This window comes from Solanum dulcamara, chromosome 5, assembly GCF_947179165.1.
Source record: "Solanum dulcamara chromosome 5, daSolDulc1.2, whole genome shotgun sequence".
Lineage (NCBI taxonomy): Eukaryota > Viridiplantae > Streptophyta > Magnoliopsida > Solanales > Solanaceae > Solanum > Solanum dulcamara.
In genome coordinates this window covers 7,634,945-7,643,981 of record NC_077241.1, presented here as the reverse complement: position 1 = coordinate 7,643,981, position 9,037 = coordinate 7,634,945, and the positions used below count along the sequence as shown (strand labels likewise).

Sequence of the window (9,037 nt, the reverse complement as noted above, 5' to 3'; positions counted from 1 at the left end):
CAGAATTCGGATCGTCACTAGTCTATCTTTATTTTTCAGTCTTTTGTATCATTCAGAGACTTATGTTGTATCTTCAGATTCGAACCTTGTATTAGATGCTCTTTATACTTATGACACCAGGTTTTGGGATAATTTCTTCATTATTTTTTTTTCTTTTTATTTAAATCGTGGCATCACTTTCCCCTTTGGGAGTCTTGTATGAGTTTTATTTTTAGGGTTACACATCAGATTGGGTTTTGAGATGTGTGCCATCATGACCTCAGTTTTTGGGTCGTGACACAGAGCATTTCCTGATGTAGGTGTTGACATCCTTTCTTAACTTTTTCTAATAAAACAAGGCTGAAATCCTTCTGTAAGTATTTTCCATCCCTGAGTGTCCTCTATTTGGATTATTATGCCAATACTGTAAGATCTCATGTCTAACTTGATCATCCTTTCCCACCACCAGCTTGCCCTTTTTTCTAAGCTGATGATTGATATATGTGAAACCTCTTATTCCTTCATCTTGTTCCTGCACCCTTTTGATAACCTCCTTAACCTCTGGATCTATTTCCCAACTACTCTTGATCTTTTGCAAGAGTAAAGAGTTAGTGGGAATAACTGAGATTAGGAACAACTCAGCTACAGGTAGCCTAGAGAGAGCACCAGAAGCTTTGTTTTCGCTCTTATTTTTATAATCAATGTGGAAATCAATCTACATAAGTTTGGCTATCCATTTTTGATCCAAGAGAAACTTGAGGGACTTTTGGTCTGACTTGACCACAAAGTGTCTCCCTAACAAATATTATGACAACTTAGTCACTGCCAACACCAAAGCCAGAAGCTCCTTGTCATAAACTGATAAGCTTTTCTATTTAGGAGATAATCCTTTACTGAGGTAAGCCAGGAGGTGCCTTTCCTGCATTAACAGAACACCCACCAAGGTCACAAGCATCTGTCTCAACTATGAATGGTTGAGTTCTGTTGGGTAAGCTTAAGACATAAACAGTAATCAAGGCCTTCTTCAATTGGTTGAAAGCTATGGCGTCCTTATCATTCCAATTGAACCCTTTCTTTTTTAGCAAATTAGTAAGAGGTCTCCTAATAATTCCATACCCTCTAATGAACCTTCTGTAATAACCTTCCAACCCTAGAAACCCCCTTAACTCTTTTATAGTCTGAGGAGTTAGTCATTCCTGTACTGCTGCAATCTTCTTAGGATCAATAGCCATTCTCTCTGCAGATATGAAGTGACCAAGGTATTTAACCCTTGCTGCCCCAAAAGAACACTTTGACTTCTTGACCAACAATCTATGTTGAATCAATAAGTTAAAAGTAATCCTCAAGTGTTGCATGTGATCTTCTAGAATCTTGTTGTATATCGAAATGTCATGAAATAAAACCAAATTAAACTACCTGATGTGTTCCTTAAAAACATGGTTCATCACCCCTTGAAAACTTGAGGGTGCATTAGTGAGACCAAAGGGCATGACCAGGTACTCATAGTGGCTAGAATGAGTCCTAAATACAGTTTTCTGAACAATCTCCCTTGCCATCCTGATTTGATGATAGCTGATCTCAAATCAAGCTTAGTGGAGATCTGGGAACCTCCCAAATCATTAAGTAACTCTTCAATGATGGAAATTGGGAATTTATCTTTGATAGTCAACTTGTTCAAAGCCCTGTAGTTGTTATATCCCATATTTTTTTTATTTTCACAATAGGACATTTTTGGGATAACGGTAACAAGTCAAGGGCAAGGCTATGTTTGATTTTGTTGGATACATAATTCTTATGACTAAATTGGGATGTGAAAATATTGGAAAAGTTTAAGGGTAAAATTGGAATTTCACATGTGAAAATACTATAAAAGATTAAGGACAAAATTGGAATTTCACATGTGGAAATACCATAAAAGATTAAGGATAAAATTGAAATTTCACATGTGGAAATACCATAAAAGGTTAAGGACAAAATTAGAATTTCACATGTGGAAATACTATAAAAGGCTAAGGGCAAAATTGGAATTTCAACTTGGGAATATTAGAAAAGGTTAGGGGCAAAATTGGAATTTCTCATGAGGGGCTTTAAATCATAAATTTCTAGAATTCTCTACACAATTTGAGAAAGGAGAAGTGCAAAGGAAAGAAGAGAAATCAAAGAGAGAAAATCGGCTATGGAGGGAGTAATTTTACTCCTTGAAATTTCATCCCAAAAATTATTTTCTCCTAGTATTCCTACTAATTCAAGGATCATCTACAACATGATGAAGTTATTTTGGAAGATAGGAGCCTTGTTTGGTTAATTGGGTGTCTTGGTGAAGTGAAGAAGTTGGAAGGAAAAGGTAAGAATTAATCCAATTTCATTATGTTATGAAGTTTGTTTATGTTGTAGTAAGTAGAAATGTGTAGAATCCATGGAAATATGGAAGTTATATGGTTGGATTTGGACATATGAATAAGTTATGTGTATATAAGATTGTTGGCAAGAAGACTTGAATTTTTGTGTAGTATTTTTGTGTAGTATTTTTGTGTAGTATTTTCGTGTAGTATTTGTATAGTAGTTATGATAGTTATTTGATGTTGAAAATGGAAGTTGGATAAAATTTATTGAAGTTGGAAATATGGATTAGGTGATGTAATTGGAAAAAAATTAAGTTTGTATAATTTGTTAGTTGTGGTTATGATTTTGGGGATATAAATGAAGTTTAAATGGTGTAAGTTGGTATTAAACTAGTTTGTAGGAATTATGTAATTTGAGTATGATATTATAAGAATATGGAGGTAAATTATTAAAAGTATGGAGTGTTGTTGTTGGTTGTGAAGTTGAAAGAAGGAAATGAATTTGATTATGAAGTTGGAGGAAGAAAATGAATTATAATATTTTTGTTGTATTTATGGAACTTTTGAGTGAAATATGGAATTGATAAAAATTGGATAGCTTACTTGGAATATTTTTCACTTATGATGGAATGAGTTGAAATTAATTATGGATATGAGATATTCATATTTATTTGGAAATGCAAAGTTTGGTTGAAAGTTGTTGTACTAATTGGAAAATTACACCAATTTATGTTATGGTGTGTTAAATTGATTATCGATGGAATTGGTGTTGTTGTTGGCTTGGTTGTTAATATTGTGGCCGAGTTGTAATTTCGGGGTGTCATATATATAGGGGAGATGCTGCCGAAATTTTTGTAGACAAGTATTGGAAAAATTGAATTCTTAAAGTCTTATGAATAGTAATTGGTAAATGTGACCAATTGTAGATTTTGGAGGAAACGGGAATTGAACTTGGACAACCGTAAAAGGCCAAAAAGGTATGTAAAGCTTTACATTTTCTTCACTTGGCATGTCCTAGATGTAATAGGAGTGGATACGAGCCTCGGGGATCACTCTACTCTTCGAAATCGATGCTCGAAAATTTCCCTTTTCTATTCACATCCCCTACTCTTCGGAATCGACACCTAAATTTGACCCTGTCCTATTCAGTAGAATTGAATTAAGTATTTTAAGAATATTTTTGAAAAATTATCTAAACTTCTAGATTTTGCACAAATGGGACCCAACTACCTTAAAACTCTTCTAAATAATGTTATGATATTTAACTCACATAATTTAGATACGCCACCTCATTTGACCGAGGTGGGCCCCACTATTCCGAATTTTTCTTTGTTATTCTGTTTGGATCATGTTAGGGAAAATTTGAAAGAAACTTTTTGCTACTCTTCCTAATATTATACGAATAATTATTCCGTTAATTTCCATAATATATTTGGAAGTACGGAGATGATTCGGAAAATACTATTTTGACATAGACTATTGTGATATTGGAAGTATTTGTACTATTATTCAAGTTTCCTTTTATGATTTGTTATCGAAATTATGTCATCGAGTCTGTATAAATGTTTGTAATTTAAATTGCATTTAGTTTCTCACTACTCTATTCGTGTATACTGTAACCACTCTTTCACTGAGCCTGGGCCAGGATATGTTTTCGTGCGTATTTCTCTGCATTGTTTGCCGTGTCCCGACGTGAGGGGGCAGATATGACATGTACATGGGGTGGTAAATGTTATGCCACGGAGTTATGCTGTGCCATGTACATATATATTTGTGATATGATATGACATGAATTGATATGGCCATCTGATATGATATGATTTGTTACGGAGATATTTCCTACTCTGGTATTATGATGTGCTGTGGCGCCAATGACAGGAGGGCGACCACGTTTTGTTCACCGAGTCCCATGAAATGGGGCCGGATACGGCATATGTCTGTGCATATATGGTTTGAGATTTTGATAAATATTTTGAAATTCTGAACATTTATTTCATTTTCTGCACATACTATTCCGATTATGATTTTAATTTATTACAATTCATGCTTTACATATTCGGTACATTTTTCGTACTGACCCCCTTTCTTCGGGCGCTGCGTTACATGCCCGCAGGTACCGAAGTTCGATTTGCTGATCCATCTGTTTAGGATATTTGCTGCGTCGTTGACAGTGCTTCCTTGTTCGGAGCTTGTATTTTGGTACTGACTTTATCTCTGTATATTTAGATATTTTGGTCAGGGGTACGACGGGGCCCTGTCCCGTCATATGACTATGCTATCATCTGTAGAGGTCTGTAGACAGATTTATGTTGTGGGTTTTGTATATATGGTTTGGGTTTTGTGTGTTTTGTGACGGCCTATCATCCCTCGTGCCTACATCTATTTTTTTGATCTATTTAGCAAATTTTTTTTAATCACTACCTTTGTTTATTCGGTTAAAAGGCTAATTTGGGATAAGGGTACGTTTGGGTGCTCAATTCGGGCACCAGTCACGGCCTACGGGGTTGGGTCGTGACAGTAGTCTACACATAACCTCCATGAACTATCCTTTTTCCCTACTAGAACTACAGGTGAGGCATAAAGGCTACAACTAGGTTGGATAATGCCTTGATCAAGCATCTCTTATACCAACCCTTCTATAACATCTTTATGCCTAGAAGAATACCTATAAGGCTAAGCTTTCACTAGGTTACTGCCATGCTCCAGTGGAATTCTGTGATCAAATATTGCTCTAGAAGGAGGTAACTCTTTGGGATTACCAAATAACAATTGAAACTCATCAGTAATGGACATGATCTGAGGATGAATCCCTTCACCTTCCTCTTCTGGTGGTTCTATTATAGGTAATACTCTGATCATGAATAGTTGACCACCATTTTGTGTTATTTTATCCAGGTTTTAGGCATTCGCCAGCTTAGTATTCTCCTTGATGTCTTTTAGCTCCACCTTCCTACCTTGATACACAAAATCCAAGGTCAATTTCTGAAAGTTAAGTTGAAGGTCTCCCAAGGGTAACAACTATTGTACCCCTAAGATCAAATCACAAGATCTTAAGGCCACCGACAGAAAATTATCCACAAATGTAACCCCTTGTATCATCTAGGAAAGTTGATGACACATCTCATCAGTTTGGCTATCACTTCCATCAGCCACATTGACTGAATGTGGCCTTACTGCTTGAATCTTCAATCCCAATTGCTTGACCAGTTCTTCATCAATAAAATTGTAAATGCTTTCAGTGTCTATCAAAATATTTAATGGCCTCTTATCGTTGTATCCCACCACTCTCATAGTGTGAAAGCGTGGAATTCTAGTTAATGCATGAACTGAAATTTCACATTTCCCCTTGTTCTTTTTCTCCTACATCCACCACTTCCTGCACCTCAATGACTTCTTCCATTTCTTGCTCTTCTTCATCAATGACCTCCAATAAGTATAACTGCTTAGACGTTTGACATTTATGGCCTGGAACGAATTTTCCATCACAAAAGAAACACAATCCTTTTTGCCTCTTCTCACTTATCTCAGATGAAGTGAATCTCATTGTATTGATCCTATTAAAGTTGGCCACCCCCTTTCTTTTAAGTGGATTTCCTTCCATCTTATTGAATGACCCCCTGAAGTTCCATTTATAAGATCCACTCTTAGGTTGAGAATAAAAACCCCTCTAGGATGTGAGGACGTACATAGAGGATTTGGATATTTTCAATTGAGCATTGGACTGTAACTCAGTGTTCCTAGCTAGTTGATAAGCTTGAGAAAGTGAGTGAGGCCTATGATTCTTTAAGGTGAAACCTATCTCAGGCTTAAGCCCAGTAATAAAGGCACTGATAGTATATTCAGGAAGTATCACCAACCTAGTCATAATCCTATCAAATTTTTTTTGATAATGTTCCACCATCCCATTTTGTTTGACTAGTATCAGCTCAGACATTGGGTCTGCATACTCAACCCCAAACCTGTCTATCAATGCATATACATATTATTCCCAAAAAGGATAAGGCATACGAGACCTACTCCTAATATAGGCTAAATGCCATTTTATAGCTATCATCAAAGTGAATAGAAGCCACTTTTACCCTCTGATTATAAGCTACTTCATCTAAGGAAAAGAATTGTTCTACCTTGCATAACCAAGCCCTCAAGTTGGTTTCATTGAACCTAGGAAACTCCATCTAGCTCATCCTTGATATGGTGGTGGCTCCTTGGTGATGGAGGTTTTGTTGTCCTCTAGTACTAGTTCCTCCTCCATATTTGAACCTACAGGAGCATGTGTTGGCATAGTGTCACCTTGAGTTGAAAAGGGTGGCAATGGACTAGTCCCATTGCAAAAATCCCTAGAGAATATTGCCCAAAGGTTGCAACCCTTGCAGTATGAGGTAACCAAGCCATGGAATTACCAGATGAGGTGTAGATTTCTCCATTCCCACTTCCAGTATCAAGAACCTCTGTATTTTTTTCTTTGTCATAACTTCTTACTTCCTCAATGAATTCCTTCAACTTAGCAAAAGCCATTTCATGCTGATTTTCTAGCTTAGTCTGCCTCAATGTGAAGTTAACACTCTCTATTTTCATTTTTTCCATCATAGATTTAATCTCATTCATATTTGTTGCCATTGTATTACCCATAGAGCTCAAAAATTGCTCTGATACTAAATGATGCAAGAATTGATAAACTGTAAGCTAATGGTAAAAACTGAAAGTTGCAAAGAAGAAGAGTTAACTAATCTAACTAATTTACTGCTAGAGATAATTCATTGGTAAAAAAACCCATTACAAAAAAGAACATTACAATATATAGTATTCTCAACCCTAGATGACTCACCATGCTCCTCCTTAAGAGATACGGTAGGTACAGTACTATTCTGCAAAAATGGTAAAATGACTGGATAAGGACCCTTCTAGTAATTATGGGGTCTAATGTGTAAATAACATAACTTGAGCTAATAAAGTAAAGAAGACTAAACTGCCTACCCAACTAATGATTTTTTTAACTGACTTAACGGCTAGGTATCACCTTGCAAGCCTAAGGTACATCTCCCATGAGCCTCTACCTCTTGTACTGGACCCTCCTTGATAGGGGTGCTTATCGGGCGGATTGGACGGATTATTATGCTTAACGGTTTGACTTAACGGTTATCGGCTTTTAAAAGTACTAATCCGCTAGCCAACCTATAAGATATCGGTTGGATTGGTATCGGATTAGCACTTATCGGACGGTTATCGGGCGGTGTATCGGTGGTGACCTTAATAGACTTACCTGTTGAGCACACTCAACTAAAGTTCTCTTCTTATTTTCACTAGCTGAAGTGATGAACACATTAAATTTGAGCACAAAAGCATATGTTCTTATAACAGTAATCATCCATCTAAAAAATTTATCCAAAAAGAATCATCCCTCTAAAATACATATATGCCATTTTGCTCAACAAACCTTAAGATAAACAGAGAACAAATTGTACCAAAAAAAACAAACTAAAATCACAGCATTATAACATATGCAAAGTGAATCAGCAAAGTAATTTCACCTTTCTTCCACACAACACCCCCACCCCCAAACCGTCGGAAATAACCGCAAACTAATTTCTATTCACCAACCCATTTCAAGACTTTATTTTTATGACTACTAGATGCTGCCAAATCAAAGGTCAAACAACCCAAATATAGAACAATGCAAGAGATCAGGTCCAGAAAATATTATTTCACCCCAAGAAAGGAGTAAAACTGCTAGTACCCACTTCATCAAATTTGCTCATTAACAAAAATATTTCTTAAGGAAACAATAATAAGAAAACAACAGTCCATAAGCAGCATCTACCTTCAAAGTATCTGCATATGGTCATCAAAAATCAACTTCAGAAATGCATGTAGAATCAACTCTGGGATGCTACTAGAATTTCTGAGGCAGATTTAGGCGGAAGAAGTTTAGGCGGAAGTTCCTAAACCTAAAGTAGGCGGAAGAAGTTTGTAGAAGAGTTGAAGTAGTAACTAGTAACTAGTAAGTAGGGCTTCTACAGTTTAAGTTTAAATGGATTATGGGCCTGCCTATTTAATTAAATTGGTTAGGCCTGTTTAATTAAATGGGTTTGGACCTTATTTTATTTTAGGTTTACAAATAAAAATTATCAATATTATACATATTTTATATGTTTAGGGATAAAATATAATAAATTCTTAACGGATTAACGGTTTACCCATTAACAAAATTGAGTAATCCGTCCCCCACACTGATAAGCCGTTAATTTTAAAATTTAAATCCATTCTCCATCCGCTAATCCGATAACTCAATACCAATAAGCCAATAAGCCAATTTTGCGGTTGGGTTATCGGTAGCGGACGGTTTTGAACAGCCCTACTCCTTGACCTCAATCTGCATCATCTTTTCACTAGTTTGGCCATAATTGTTTCCCCCGAAAATATTTACTTTATTTGAAAATTAGTGTTTGATCATAAAATTCAAATTTAACTTGAAATTGTATTTCAAATTTAAAAAATAACTTATAATTTTTTTATATTTTGAACTCACTTTTCCCTTATGAAGTTGTATTAATGTACTTAAATACAACTTCAAAAGTGAAAAGTGAGTTGGAAAAAACAGATTATAAGTTGTTTTCTAAGAACCTGTTTGGATTGACTTTTGACTTATGACTTATAGGCCAAAAGTTATAAGTTAGAATTTCTAACTTATGACTTTTGGCTTAGTTTTGTTGTTTTGG

At 35.7% G+C, this 9,037-nt stretch overlaps 1 long non-coding RNA gene across 1 annotated transcript; it reads left to right on the top strand.

Moving 5' to 3' along the window:
- The first annotated feature begins 2,113 nt into the window (after positions 1-2,113).
- On the top strand, positions 2,114-4,745 carry LOC129890397 (uncharacterized). The gene is made up of 3 exons (XR_008767022.1): positions 2,114-2,323; positions 3,248-3,298; positions 4,435-4,745. It is a non-coding gene; the product is annotated as an uncharacterized LOC129890397 (long non-coding RNA).
- The last annotated feature ends 4,292 nt before the right edge of the window (positions 4,746-9,037 follow it).